The sequence below is a fragment of the Lissotriton helveticus genome, chromosome 6 (genome assembly GCF_964261635.1).
Source record: "Lissotriton helveticus chromosome 6, aLisHel1.1, whole genome shotgun sequence".
In the NCBI taxonomy this organism is placed as follows: Eukaryota; Metazoa; Chordata; class Amphibia; order Caudata; family Salamandridae; genus Lissotriton; species Lissotriton helveticus.
The window spans coordinates 950,272,116-950,288,150 of NC_136067.1; the positions used below are offsets into that span (position 1 = coordinate 950,272,116).

The 16,035-nt window shown below is 44.7% G+C and overlaps 1 protein-coding gene across 4 annotated transcripts in view; it reads right to left on the bottom strand.

The window, feature by feature from the left end:
* LGALS8 (galectin 8) overlaps positions 1-16,035 on the bottom strand; it is a 426,674-nt gene that overhangs the window by 44,217 nt on the left and 366,422 nt on the right. The gene's annotated exons all lie outside the window — the stretch shown is intronic.

The following is a 16,035-nucleotide window of genomic DNA, read 5'->3' on the forward strand; positions in this document are numbered from 1 at the left end:
ACATTTCTAACTCATGGAAAAAAGTCTCTCCTCCGAAGGAAACGCTTTTCCCACTTTTGTGTCCAGAACGGAGCCTAGGTAGTGGATGGACTGTGTAGGCCGCTGGACTGACTTCTCCAGGTTCACATGGAGGCCGAGCCTGCGCAGCTGGTGCAGACACAGATGTAGATCGTGCTTTACCTGTACCGGAGATGGACCTTTTAGGAGCCAGTCGTCCAGGTATGTGAAGAAAAGCCGCCACCACTGCCATGCATTCGGTGAAGACTCGTGGTGCGGACTTGAGACCGAAGGGTAGCACTTTGTACTGGTAGTGGTTGTTCCCTACGACAAACCTCAAGTACTTGCGATGTTGTTGAGCAATTGGGATGTGAAAGTACGCATCTTGCAGGTCCACCGAACACATCCAATCTCCGACTTGAAGATGTGGGCATATTTGGTGAAGCGCTAACATGCAGAACTTTTCTCTGACGATGACTTTGTTTAAAAATCGAAGATCGAGTATTGGTCTGAACTTGACCTTTTTTGGGAACAAGAAAATATCTGGAGTAAACTCCCTTTCCTCTTTGAGCGAGAGGAACCTCCTCTATCGCTCTTTTTTGCAGTAGGACTTTTACCTCTCTTCGGAGCAAGCTTAGCTGGTGAGCTCTTTGGAGGAATGCTCTTCGGAGGCGCACGGAAACGTAGCCTGTATCCATTGCGCAGTATATTCAGCACCCACTGATCCTTTATGATGCTAACCCACTCTGCCAGTTGTTGTGAAGCACTTCCTCCCACTGGAGTGGGTAACGGCGCCAGAGGAAGCCACTGCTCAGGCCTTTCCTCCTCTTGTGGTGTTAGAGGATTGTTGGTGACCTCCTCTACCTCTGCCGGGCTTGCCTCGAAACTGGGATTTCCCCTGGTTCTTATTTTGGGACCACTGAGGGGTTTGAACCCTCTGTTGAGCCCCTCTCCCCCTGTTGGTCTTGAAGCGGCGTTTGAATTCTTTCTTCTTCTCCAAACCCACCGCTTTCACTGTGTCCAGCTCCGTCTTCATTCGGGTCATTTCTTCGTCAGCATGTTCCCCGAAGAGAGCGGAACCCGAAAAAGGGAGATTAAGGATGCGATGCTGAGCATCCGGCTTCAGACCTGTAAGGCGCAACCAGGCCGACCTCCTGGCACAAACCCCATGTGAATAGGAATGCGCCGCAAGGACAGCACCATCCGCAGCCGTGCTGATCATCTGATTCGCCACCAGACATCCTTCTGTCACAGTCTCTTCAAAATCCTGCTGGTCTTCTTTTGGCAGCTTGGATTTGAACCTTTCCATGGAGTCCCATAAAGATCTGTCATATCGACCCAGAAGCGCAGCCGCACTAAAAACCTTAAGAGTGGATGCAGCTGAGTTGCAAACCTTGCGACCCCAGGAGTCTTGAGATTTGCTGTCCTTGTCTGGTGGGACTGAAGAGGAACCGGCAACTGCATGTGTCTTCCTCGCCGCTGCCACAATTACAGAGTCTGCTGGAGGGTCAGATTTTACAAAAACCGGGTCAGAAGAGGCCGGTTTGTATTTTTTCTGAATGCGGGCTGGAACCGCTCTGATAGCCGCCGGAGTTAGGAAAACCTCTTTGACAGGATCCATAATCCCCGGGACTAGAGGCAGCAGAGGACGGGAGATAGCTTTTTTGTGTAAAGTCTCAAAAATGACTGTCGTTGTAACCTGAGGGACAGACATTTCAATGCTCAGCTTCTGAGCTCCTCTTTGCAGGACATCTAGATACGTGCCAATGTCATCCACTGGAGAGGACCTGGACGTAGGACTGTCCGTCAACGTAGGGGAGTAGTCCCTCTTGGAAGACCTGGTAGAAGAGGTAGATGAAGTAGACGGAGTTCGTCGACGTCTACGGTGAGCACTGTGCCTCCTCTCCCGCGATCTTTTTGAACGCTCCTCCCGCCTAGGAGAGCGAGATCTGATCCGATATTCTGAACGAGGTCCTTTTCTGGGAGATCGGGACCTTCTGGGAGATCTGATTGGTGTTCTCACAGGTGAGTTGCGCCTGGGAGGACTACGCTTGTCCATCTCCTCTACCAGATCCTGAAGAGGAGACCTGTGCTGTGGGCTGGCATATTCTTGCATACGTTTGGCAGCCCCAGAACCTCTCCAATGGTCCAAAGACCTGTACCACCTAGGTGATAGTCTGATTTGCCCAGCCGAAGGGTCTGGCCGACGCTCAGGAGATTTGCGCACAGGACTTCTGGACTTTGAAGATGCAGTTGAGGAGCCAGAGGACCGTGAAGTGGAATGACGGGAAGCTGACTCCGTTACCATAACCACATCTGAAAACCTCGACGTCGAGCGATCTTCCCTCGCCGTCGAGCGCCCTCGGGGAGTCGGCGGGTCAAACAATCTCGACTTTGATTGTCTATTTGAGGATCTATGGTCCCTCGACGTCGAGCGGCGATGACCCGCCGTCGACGGAGTTCTCTGTCTCGACGTCGAACGGCGATGACCGGCCGTCGACGGAGCCCTCTCTCTCGACGTCGAACGACAATGTCCAGTCGTCGACGGAGGCTTCTCTCTCGACGTCGAACGACGATGTCCAGTCGTCGATGGAGGCTTCTCTCTCGACGTCGAACGACGATGTCCAGTCGTCGACGGAGCTCTTTGCCTCGATGTCGAACGGCGATGACCAGCCGTCGACGGAGTCCTCTGCCTCGACGTCGAATGTCTGTGCGACGACGGCGGAGGGGTATTGGGCACCCTCGACGCGGAGCGCTGACGAAACACTGACGGAGACTGCCTCCTCAACGCCGATCGACTTTTTCCTGTCGACGGCGGAGGGGTCTTGGTCCTCGACGCCGAACGTCGTTTTTTAGACGACGGCGGAGGGGTCACACTTCTCGACGCTGGTCGTCGCCTGGATGACGACGGCAGAGGAGTGACCTCCCTCGACGCCGTTCGTCGCCTGAATAACGACGGCGGAGGGGTCTTGGATCTCGACGCCGACCGTCGCCCGGTTGACGGTGGCGGAGTCACCTTCCTCGACGCCGGTCGTCTCCCGGTTGACGCCGGCAGAGGGGATTTCAACGACGGAACTGGATCCTTCGACGTCGTTGACGTACCTGGTCTTCTTTTCGACGGCGAGCCCGCCGTCGACGGTAGTTTAGAAGAGAGATGATCCACCGGTGGTTCTTTTCTCAGCGCCGAGCCCGACGCTGAAGTTGAAGGGTGTGAAGACTTCTTTTTTGAAGATATATGAGCCTTCTTGGAGCCCTTCTTCACCGGAGATCTTCCTCTTGATGACCTGTGAGCCAGGCCATAAATGCGAATCCTCTCCCTGTCCTTGAGAGTTCTTCCTGACAGGTGCTCACAATGAGGACAGGTGCCTGGATCATGATCTTCAGGCAGACACAGGATACAGACGTCGTGGTTGTCTGATTTTGCCTTCTTGTTGCCACAAGAAGGACATTTGTCAAAGAGTGAAGGCATTCTCAAAAGAAAATGTTCACTAAACTGACTGAAAAAGACAGTATCTTACTTGACTAGATGTTAAATGTCAAAGTAAGAGCAAAAGTTGTTAAAAGTGAAGTATTTTTCTGTCAAAAAACAGAAAATTAGTGGAGCTGTGTAACCAGGGTCCTTCTCTGAAGGAACCGGAAAGAACAACTGACCTAACTGTCACCCCTGAGGCATGATGGGATACTGGGGGTCATGGGTGCCTTAAAGGCACGGTGTCAGTTTATTGCTATGCAGCTACAGGTTAGCTTTTCAGTCTTTTTAGACTGTGTGTTTGCAATGCAGCCTGGGAGCTTTATATGCTTCCAGTGAGTTATGAGAATTTCTACTGCTTTCTGAGCATTAAAACAGTTTCTAAAACAAACTGTGTTGTTTCTCATGTTTCTAATGCTTATTACTCATGTATGGTGGAAATTCTTTACAGCATATTTCAGCTATGTTTTTATTTTGGCTGCTATTGCATGTTTGTATATATATATATGTATATATATATATATATATATATATATGTATTAAAGCTCCTGTGACACACCAATGGCTCGCACTCTCAGGCGGGTGCTCCTCGTAGTGGGGGTGCACCCACACAATAAATTACTGCTCCGTTTCCGCGTAAGGACAACTCTCCTGGCCTCGCGGACAAAAAAGCACTCTCGGGGGGTAGATTTGGAAATTTATTTAAACTCCAAAATGCTGCAAGACGAACAGACGCGTTTCGGTACTAAACCTTAATCTTTGTTTACCGAAGCGCCATCTTGGTACAGCTTTAAACACACGTGGTTAGCAGAAAGCAAAGAAGGACATCGTAAGTCAAAGCAAAACAAGTCCCCAAAACGAGCGCCATTTGTAAATCACAAATACCTTTCATCACTCGCCATAATGCCCCTGAATGGGCATCCCTATGTACAATCAATAGAAGTATATACAAATATATACAAGGTTAACACAATTGAGCCCTGGATGGGCACAAGCCTCCTGCTATATAACGTGTGATGCTGCAACCAAAGAAATTCACAACAAGGGGAGAGTGAAAAAAGTGAGAAAAGAAGAAAGGAAGAAAACAAAGGGATAAAGGACAAAGAGGTTAGAGAGGAATATATACATCTATGTTACAATATAATACACGTGGCAATTACATAAAACTATGAAATCCTGGAAAAGGGAAACCAAGCATAGTTGTCGCTGGCTATTGCAGTACGATTCAAACCATCAATCCATCATTTTATCATTTTTACAAGTTAATCCCCCAGGTGTACAGCTAATTCCTCACTGATATTAAGACCCAGAGGGTGCTTTGTCTGCATGTCAACGATGTACCGTGACTCTAACCTCCGGAGTCTAAGCAGCCTATCGCCTCCTCTGGGATTACTTGGGACATGATCCAGGCCAAAATAACTCAATAAATCCCTGTTGCGTTGATGAACCTTGTCAAAATGACGCGCAACAGGGTAAGTCTCATCGCCCTTCGCGATTGCCCTCATGTGTTCAAGTATTCTCATTTTCATGGGGTTTATGGTACTCCCCACGTATCTTAGCCCACAGGGGCAGGTTAAAAAGTAGACACTGTAGGGGGTAGTGCATGTAAGGAAGCTCCTGATTTTTCTGCGTGCTCCTACATGAGGAATGGTGTAACTCAAAACTCTCTTACTTGTCTTACAGGCTTTACATTTCCCGCATGGGAAAAAACCTTGCATGGAGCCAAAGGCTGAATCTGGTTTCTTCACAAAGTGACTCTGCACTAGGTCATTTTTCAGAGATTTAGCCTTCCTGAATGTTATGAGAGGATTCGCAGGTAGATCTTTTTTAAGGATCTCATCAGTCTGCAGTATGTGCCAGCTCCTTTTTAGAATCTTTTTAAATTGCATGGCACTCTTAGAGTATGTAGTAATGAGGCGAAATTTGCCTCCTAATTTTGTGTCATGCTCTTTATTCTGTTTGGTCTTTAAAAGGTCTTGCCTCTTCAATTTGTTCGCTCTCTGGTACGCACTGTCAAGTATACTTTCACTGTAGCCCCGATTTCTGAAGCGTTGTATACTCTTACTGGCTGCATTCTGATATTCTAACTCTTCGGTACAGTTACGTTTGATTCTCAGTAGTTCCCCAAATGGGATACTTCTGATCAAGTTGGGTGGGTGGCAACTACTGGCTTCGAGCAGGGAGTTGCCCGCTGTCGGTTTACGATACAGTCGGGTGTTCATCACTCCTTTTTCTATATAGATGTTTATATCCAGGTAATTCACAGATGTGTTGCTTACCACACCTGAGAATTCCAGATTGATGTCATTATTGTTAAGGATCTTTATGTATTCTTCAGCCTTCTCAAGGGTCCCATCCCATATGATCAAAAGATCATCTATGAAACGGTACCACCCTACAATGTGCCCTGTCCATTCCTCATTAGGTGTACCCCAGGCTACCTGCTCCTCCCACCAGCCGACGAATAAATTTGCGTAGCTGGGGGCGAAGCAGGTACCCATGGCTGTGCCAGCCAGCTGTTTATACAGTTGTTTTTCAAAAATGAAAATATTGTTTGACAAGCAAAAATCCACGAATTCCAGTAGCATAGCACTGTGTTGGAAATACTTGAGTGGCCTTTTCTCTAGAAAGTATTTAGTAGACCTCAAACCATCCTCATGTGCTATAGATGTGTACAAGCTAGTTATATCTAAAACCAGCATGCAATAGCCCTCTTCCCACTTTACCACCGACAGTTTATCCAATAGGTCCATTGTATCACGTATATAGGAGTTCAAAGTCTTCACGTGCTGAATGAGAAAAAAAATCGATGTAAGTCGATAAGTTCTCCGTTACACTCCCTTGTGATGCAACGATCGGGCGCCCAGGAGGGGCAGTCTTGTTCAAGTTTACACGTAAATTAAAGCTACATAAGTTCTTCAAAACAAAAGTTCAGACCGGTAGACCTACTAAACGTGGCAACATAGCAACTGCGACGGACACTTTGGCCGTAAAGGATCTGGCTGCAGTAATGATACTGGAGGAATTAAGAACGGAGAACCCATTAACTACGCTAAGCAGTTCACAGCAACTGAATGTTACCGGAGTGGAACAGGTTGGGGCCTCAACAACTTTTAAACCAGTCTCCAAGTTCCACCCCCAGATGGCGGTTGATGCCATTGATGTGTTTGCGGACGCAGTAGTTAAAGACCTTTTGAAACTCAGAAGTAAAGACCAATTTCACAATGTCACACAAAGAAACTTCACACAAGAACAAAAGCAAGCATTGAGAAAATTGTGTGATGATGAAAACGTTGTCTACAAACCATCAGACAAAGGTGGGAACATTGTGATACAGACGAAAGCGAATTATAAACAAGAGGCTCTCCGACAACTCAATGATACAACCACCTACTGCCAGATCAATGTGAAAGAGTACCAGCAAAGCACGGCGAACTATGAGACACTCATATCAAAGTGGCATTATAAGAAACTTATAGACACGGATGAATATCTATTTCTTAGACGTCTAAACCCAACCATCCCTACATTCTACCACCTTCCCAAGGTCCATAAAAACAAGACTGCCCCTCCTGGGCGCCCGATCGTTGCATCACAAGGGAGTGTAACGGAGAACTTATCGACTTACATCGATTTTTTTCTCATTCAGCACGTGAAGACTTTGAACTCCTATATACGTGATACAATGGACCTATTGGATAAACTGTCGGTGGTAAAGTGGGAAGAGGGCTATTGCATGCTGGTTTTAGATATAACTAGCTTGTACACATCTATAGCACATGAGGATGGTTTGAGGTCTACTAAATACTTTCTAGAGAAAAGGCCACTCAAGTATTTCCAACACAGTGCTATGCTACTGGAATTCGTGGATTTTTGCTTATCAAACAATATTTTCATTTTTGAAAAACAACTGTATAAACAGCTGGCTGGCACAGCCATGGGTACCTGCTTCGCCCCCAGCTACGCAAATTTATTCGTCGGCTGGTGGGAGGAGCAGGTAGCCTGGGGTACACCTAATGAGGAATGGACAGGGCACATTGTAGGGTGGTACCGTTTCATAGATGATCTTTTGATCATATGGGATGGGACCCTTGAGAAGGCTGAAGAATACATAAAGATCCTTAACAATAATGACATCAATCTGGAATTCTCAGGTGTGGTAAGCAACACATCTGTGAATTACCTGGATATAAACATCTATATAGAAAAAGGAGTGATGAACACCCGACTGTATCGTAAACCGACAGCGGGCAACTCCCTGCTCGAAGCCAGTAGTTGCCACCCACCCAACTTGATCAGAAGTATCCCATTTGGGGAACTACTGAGAATCAAACGTAACTGTACCGAAGAGTTAGAATATCAGAATGCAGCCAGTAAGAGTATACAACGCTTCAGAAATCGGGGCTACAGTGAAAGTATACTTGACAGTGCGTACCAGAGAGCGAACAAATTGAAGAGGCAAGACCTTTTAAAGACCAAACAGAATAAAGAGCATGACACAAAATTAGGAGGCAAATTTCGCCTCATTACTACATACTCTAAGAGTGCCATGCAATTTAAAAAGATTCTAAAAAGGAGCTGGCACATACTGCAGACTGATGAGATCCTTAAAAAAGATCTACCTGCGAATCCTCTCATAACATTCAGGAAGGCTAAATCTCTGAAAAATGACCTAGTGCAGAGTCACTTTGTGAAGAAACCAGATTCAGCCTTTGGCTCCATGCAAGGTTTTTTCCCATGCGGGAAATGTAAAGCCTGTAAGACAAGTAAGAGAGTTTTGAGTTACACCATTCCTCATGTAGGAGCACGCAGAAAAATCAGGAGCTTCTTTACATGCACTACCCCCTACAGTGTCTACTGTTTAACCTGCCCCTGTGGGCTAAGATACGTAGGTAGTACCATAAACCTCATGAAAATGAGAATACTTGAACACATGAGGGCAATCGCGAAGGGCGATGAGACTTACCCTGTTGCGCGTCATTTTGACAAGGTTCATCAACGCAACAGGGATTTATTGAGTTATTTTGGCCTGGATCATGTCCCAAGTAATCCCAGAGGAGGCGATAGGCTGCTTAGACTCCGGAGGTTAGAGTCACGGTACATCGTTGACATGCAGACAAAGCACCCTCTGGGTCTTAATATCAGTGAGGAATTAGCTGTACACCTGGGGGATTAACTTGTAAAAATGATAAAATGATGGATTGATGGTTTGAATCGTACTGCAATAGCCAGCGACAACTATGCTTGGTTTCCCTTTTCCAGGATTTCATAGTTTTATGTAATTGCCACGTGTATTATATTGTAACATAGATGTATATATTCCTCTCTAACCTCTTTGTCCTTTATCCCTTTGTTTTCTTCCTTTCTTCTTTTCTCACTTTTTTCACTCTCCCCTTGTTGTGAATTTCTTTGGTTGCAGCATCACACGTTATATAGCAGGAGGCTTGTGCCCATCCAGGGCTCAATTGTGTTAACCTTGTATATATTTGTATATACCTCTATTGATTGTACATAGGGATGCCCATTCAGGGGCATTATGGCGAGTGATGAAAGGTATTTGTGATTTACAAATGGCGCTCGTTTTGGGGACTTGTTTTGCTTTGACTTACGATGTCCTTCTTTGCTTTCTGCTAACCACGTGTGTTTAAAGCTGTACCAAGATGGCGCTTCGGTAAACAAAGATTAAGGTTTAGTACCGAAACGCGTCTGTTCGTCTTGCAGCATTTTGGAGTTTAAATAAATTTCCAAATCTACCCCCCGAGAGTGCTTTTTTGTCCGCGAGGCCAGGAGAGTTGTCCTTACGCGGAAACAGAGCAGTAATATATATATATATATATATATATATATATATATATATATATATATATATATATATATATATATATATATATATATATATATATATATATATATATATATATATATATATATATATATATATATATATATGTATATATATATATGTGGGGCACATATAATATAGTGTTTCCGGGGTCCCGCACATGGGCGGGAATATTCTAATGCTTATGACTATTGATGAGGATCCCCTGGAAGAGAACTAGCTGAATGAAACCCAATAGCTTACGGGTCGGGTTTTGCATCCAAACCACTGCACACAATAAAGGCTTGCAGAAAAAAGTCAGCACTAGTACGGTGGCCTAAAAATGACGAGCCTGTTTTTATCTTCATTACAAACTTCACTTGTTCAGAAAGGTTTCTTGGGACCATGACAAAGCAGGTTTACTACCCCCCCACCCTTCCCAGTTTCAATATGAATCTGATACCAAAAAGAGCCTGATGCAGACTTAAGTGTAACGAATGCCTACGTACGCCCAGTTGTTAAGGCATTTGTGAACATGGCCTGAATCAGAGTGAAGCTATAGTTTTATTAGGGCTCGGCTGAAACGCGCGGAAGCGCGTCTCCGCCGAGAACTTATTGTGGCCGTGTCTCCTTCCCAGGAGACAATCCTGGCCGCGCGCATCGCCTTGGAGGCGATTCCAAACTGACACGCGCACGCGAACGAGCGCTGCGGCCAGGGGCTGTCTCCTGGGAAGGAGACACGCATGCGATAGCCTCACAGCCAGACATGCACATTGGGTAAACCCGCGGCTCGTGCTTTCATTAATTGGATCTGAGAGTTTCTCCTTACTCTGCCGAGTGAGGGGCGAGAATGGATTTCACCCACTAATCGGGTTCCCGAAATGCTTCTAATCGGTAAGAAAGGCGCACGCGGATTTTCATTTGAAGTTGGAGCTCACTCTACCCCCATTGCCATGTACAGTACTTTGAACCCCTCTTGCGAAGCGCTTTATAATAACATTACTATCATTATGTTTTCGCTTTCTGAACAAGTTAAATATACGTTGCGGATTCGGTATAAATTGCCCCATGGCGTAAGGTGAATTGTATCAGGGTTGGACGATAATTATTGGTTGAAATCTGATGGCAAGAAAGAGTTAACAAAAACAGAATACATTGCCTTAAATCAGTGTCCTCAAGGTTAAGATCTTAGCCACGGAAAATGTCACTTTCTGTATTTATCTAGCGATTTGATGTTAGTGTTGCCATGCCATTGGACTACTATATTTTCTTTCAACACACTTACTTATTTTCGCTGCGGTTATTAATAATGCCATTATTTTTTATTTGTTTTTTTATTATTGTTTCTATGAATATTACAATTAATAACAAAATGCGTGACCATTGCAGCACGTTGCACATGATGCTTAAAGAGGGCGCAAAGGCATTTGCCATCCCCTAGTACGGGTCTCACCACCTATACTTTTTCAGTGGGGTCCGACTGCTCCCGACTTTCATGTAGCCACATAACAGAAGCAGCACTAATCTGAACTTGCGTGCTCTGTGGTCCAAGCGGAGGGGGGAAACGCCTAGTAGACCGGGGGAGGGACGTTTAGTATTTCAACATCCATTCATCTTCACCACAGCCCATAACCAACCGGCACCAACCATGTGCCCTTGGCCCAGACTGCGCGCACTGCCAACCTTCCGAGACAGCTGGCTGGCTCTAGCAAATGTATGTATGCGCCGTCTCCACAGAGCACGTGCATCGTCCCAGAGTGAGTACACTCTTCAGGAAGAGTTTGCACCCTCCTCACACCGACTGTGCACTTTCTGCCGCAAGAGCATCCTCCCAATAATGAATGCGCCCTCTGAAGTTCGCTTGAGCAGTCAGTCTGCTGAACATGGAAACCCTAAAGTCAGCCAGTGTCACCTACTTTTCAAAAGCTTTAAGAACGTCTAGTGTAGAAAAAGACTGCTCCAGATTTCATCTGTTTTAGAATGATGAAATCCCAAGTAGGCCCTGCCGCAATCGGGACCTGTTTTCTTCCTTCAGACTGTCTGCTGATCTTTGCATCAGCCAGCGATTAATACTGCTTGCGTGGTTATTTAAAAGGGCGTTAGCCTTGCACGCAAGCACTTGAAAGAGCAAACATATAAAACCATTCAAACCAAGATCAAGGCACGTAACTGCGGGTGAAAAGGCACCCCCTGCTGGTGATGGAGCATTATCGGCAGGAGTCCTCGGGCACAGAAATAGCTTTCTGCACTATTTTAAACTACACTTCCTCAGATCCAGGCACAGAAGCCCTTTAGTGGTTTTTCTGACACCACTATCAGAAGAACACGCTCCACTTGTGAACAGCATCCTGGCTTGTATTTTCTGTCATGGATCCGTAGGCAATAGAAAGCTGCACTTTCAGTTCTCCCTACCCACTAAAACAGAGTTTACACGCACTACATGCTTGGTAGCCAGTTTCGGGGATCCCTGTTTGTGGGCTACGCTTTGCTCATGTTCTTAAAAACTGACTCTTCGACCTGCTACTGCGTTTGGAAGGGGAACTGTGGAACCCTTTTTGAGGAGAACGCATCATACATTCTATTAGAAAAAAACCAAATAACCAGTCAGTCAAACTTCCCCTATCGGTATCTCAGGCATAAGTTAGGCAATCTGTTAGACACATGCAACTTCTGGGCTCACTCCTGCATAGAAGGTCAATTAATTCATTTTACTTTTAGGTATTTGAATTAGTACATACCTGCCTCAAGAGGCAGCAGAGAGGCTGTCAGAGAATAATCTTACTGCATAAACATCACAAATCTAAGGTGCGCTAAACGGAACATGGGGGCAGATTTACAAGCCCCTTGCGCCACTTTTCCATCAATTTTTAGCGCTAGGGGCTTGTAAATAAGCCCCATGGTGTTTATAGATCTTGTAGAAGTGTTTTCAGAAACTCAGATAAATTGTATTTTGCTATTTTGGCACTCCCTTTCGCTTAGGAACGAGGCGATTTTTAAACCTTTAGTTGTAATCAGGGCCTTCCTTGTGCCCACCTTATCAACCTTAACATTAATGCTGTAATGCTTATTTGTATGCCCATTATGCTGCAATAATCTACTAGTTATCCGTTTCTTAGCATTTTATATGTAGCTTTTCTGTGGTGAGCCCTATAGTTTGCTTTGTTAATAGCATTTTGACTATAAAGTTGCCTCACCCTTCAGTTTTCGCTCTTTTTAAATACATCGAGACAGTCAATGTGGCGCGTCCAGCTAGCGCCATATTGGTGATTTATTTCCCTTTACTAGCGCTTCAGTAACATTTGTATATAAAGTTGCCTTTAACCCTTTTGCTCTATATGTTAGGAGCATGTTGTGCTAAATTGCTAGCACAGCATACGTCTGGTATTAAAAAACACATGTGCGTAATGTGCACGCAGTTTATTTGCCGTTATCACACCATATTAAAAAACACATGTGCGTAATGTGCACGCAGTTCATTTGCCGTTATCACACCATATTAAAAAACACGTGTGTAATGTGCACACAGTTCATTTGCCGTTACTAGTGCATTATAAAACTATGAAAATAAATGCCGTACTGCTTATTTGTATACCCAATATGACGCAATGATATACTAATCCAGTCCTGACGCTGAGCCACATTTCAAATTTGTTACCTTCGTGGTAACACGTCACGCACAATAATAGTTAGCCTGCGCCTATTGCTATAGAAGAAGTGCTTTTATGGCTCCACACCACCGCTCAACTCCACACCACCGCTCAACTCCACACCACCGCTCAACTCCACACCACCACTCAACTCCACACCACCGCTCAACTCCACACCACCGCTCAACTCCACACCACCGCTCAACTCCACACCACCGCTCAACTCCACACCCCCGCTCAACTCCACACCCCCGCTCAACTCCACACCCCCGCTCAACTCCACACCCCCGCTCAACTCCACACCCCCGCTCAACTCCACACCCCCGCTCAACTCCACACCCCCGCTCAACTCCACATCCCCGCTCAACTCCACATCCCCGCTCCATCCATCCATCCATCCAACCCCGCCCTACACTCCATCCCTCCCCGCCCTACACTCCATCCCTCCCCGCCCCACACGCCATCCCTCGCCCACACGCCATCCCTCGCCCACACTCCATCCCTCGCCCTTTTGCCCTGCCTCTATCTATCTATCTTTCGCCCTCCCTCTATCTATCTATCTTTCGCCCTCCCTCTATCTATCTATCTTTCGCCCTCCCTCTATCTATATTTCGCCCTCCCTCTATCTATATTTCGCCCTCCCTCTATCTTTCGCCCTCCCTCTATCTATCTTTCGCCCTCTCTCTATCTATCTATCGCCCTCACTATCCATCGCATCACCACAGCATCACTCCGGGGCACCACAATATCACTATGCGCTACCAGAGCATCACTGAACGCCACAGCATCACTCAGAGCCACCACAGCATCAATCTGTGCAACCATTCAACAACAACTGATTCAAATATGTTCTCTCAATGTTTCAAACTTTATTACAAATGTCACAAACATTTTTTAATATTTCACTTCTGTTCTTGTATTTTCATCACAATAAAATAAACTAAACATAATCTTCCAAAAAGTTATTTGCGAAAGTTTAAGCTAATGCCATTATAAATTACAATAACTTTTATTTAAGTATTAAATATTGAAAAAAATACAACCCATTGTTATTTTTAATATTAATACATCTAAGTCATGTAAATACAACACATAGTGCATTACAAATGCTATAGGTGTCACGTTTGCAAAAGTTAACACTATTGGCATTGTAAATGACAAAGTTATTAATTTAGCTATTTTCAAAACAAAAACATAAATAAAAAATTTGTCATTTACAATACTAATACCTCTAACTTTACTAATGCGAGCCCTATTGCATTGCAAATGCTTGTTCTATATATTTTCCTTATTGTCCATGTAAATATTTAAGAGAAAGTGGGGAGCTTTTCCCACAGACTAAAGTAGCTAATTAAGAATATTGCACATGGGATACAGGTGTCTGATTTATGCATCCTGCCCGCCACATGAAAGATCTCATCCACTTCCAACCACATATATTTGCTGCACTCAGCTTTGTAGCGGCTTGTGTTATGTCTATTACCATTGGTGTTAGATTTACACGTAATTTACATGTTATAACAGCTTAGGAGCCCGTTAGAATATTTCACTGTAGTTGTAGGGCTAGGTAATGCCTCTCACCCAGACTGCTGCTCCTAACCGGCATCCACAACTCCAAAGCATTTGAAAAGTGGAACAAGTCCTCCTTCCTTCTATTTTGCAAGCCTTCGTAAATACAGAATGGACAATAGTATGTATCTTCTAAGTGGTATTGCTGAATATAGTCTTTCCCGCCTGAGAACCATCTACAAGCGTTAGAATACAACATCTCAAATGCTTGGAAATATCTTCATTGGCTTTGGAAAGAGACTCATTTTCCTTACATGCTCTCTTGAATCAATTTGAAGGCAGTCAGATTTTAAAACCTTTGCTAACTAACTAGAATTCCAACTTTACATTGGTAGAGCAGCAAAGGCTCTTATATCTCAGTGTTTCCGTTATAGAAATGTAAACTTCCTTCCAAGCACTATCAGCTGCTGCCCCAAGTCTGTGAAATTCTTTGCACTGAGATATCAGCTTGTACCTCCTCTCCTTAAGACATCTGCGCAAAACCCACTTTTTCCTCCCACTAACTCCCACCGATCAGTCATTTGTAGCGACTGACTATAATGCTTTTACCCTGAGAGGTAGTCCAGGTTCCAAGATCACAAACGATCTTTAGTAAAATAGATGCTAGATGAAATCAAGAAAACTGCCAGGACTCCATAGTTTGGGCAGACTTGATGTAACAACGTTTTACCCTAGTTTGTCGGAAAAGATTAGAAGATTGGCTGAAGGGACATTGTGAGGTACTACTGTAGCTATTGACATAGTGTATGAAATGTCCATTTTACAGACGTCCCCTTCTGAATAATTAGTTACAATAACATATTACAAGGGACACCAATACATCATTAGTCAAAAACATTCTAGTTTGTACTGCCATTGTACAAACGTTGTAAACAGTGAAAAAGAGCACAAACACGGAGCAGTGCCCAGTGCAGTGATAGTGCTACACAAATAGAATGGGTAAAGAAACAATCTGTAAATTAAAAAATATACCGGCAGTCAATATACGTGGCAGAGTTCATTAAAGGCAGGGTGGTGTTTCTTGCAAATATGTGCCATCAAATCCTATCCAAAGAAGACCTTTACGCCAACTACCCTGTATTTCTCTCTTGTGGAGGTGAGTTTAGGAGGTATTAGTGAGCCATCGAGGACTCCCAGTACATCAGTATAAATGTGGTTGGGTTATTAGAAAGCGGGGTCCTCTCTACAAAAGAATTACCAGTTGTTTATCACATTAATTGGACTGACCAACAGTAGAGCTGCATCTTTTTCATGCTCATGCTTTTAAAGTATATGGTATTCCTATTGTTTTGCCCTGAGCTGTGCCCTCTGGGTAGCACTTTCTACCACTCAAAATGAACAATTTTAAACCATTCCTAAAAATACTTGGGGAATGTATTACTTTCCCCAAAATATTCTAGGACAGAAGTTGGAATACTAAAAAATCCTGCTGGAATATTTTTGGGGGAAGTTCCTCTTTTCCCAAATATTCTAGGATTAGAGTTAGAATAGTAATTTTGACCTTTCATTGTCTGCCACACACACTGCTGTCC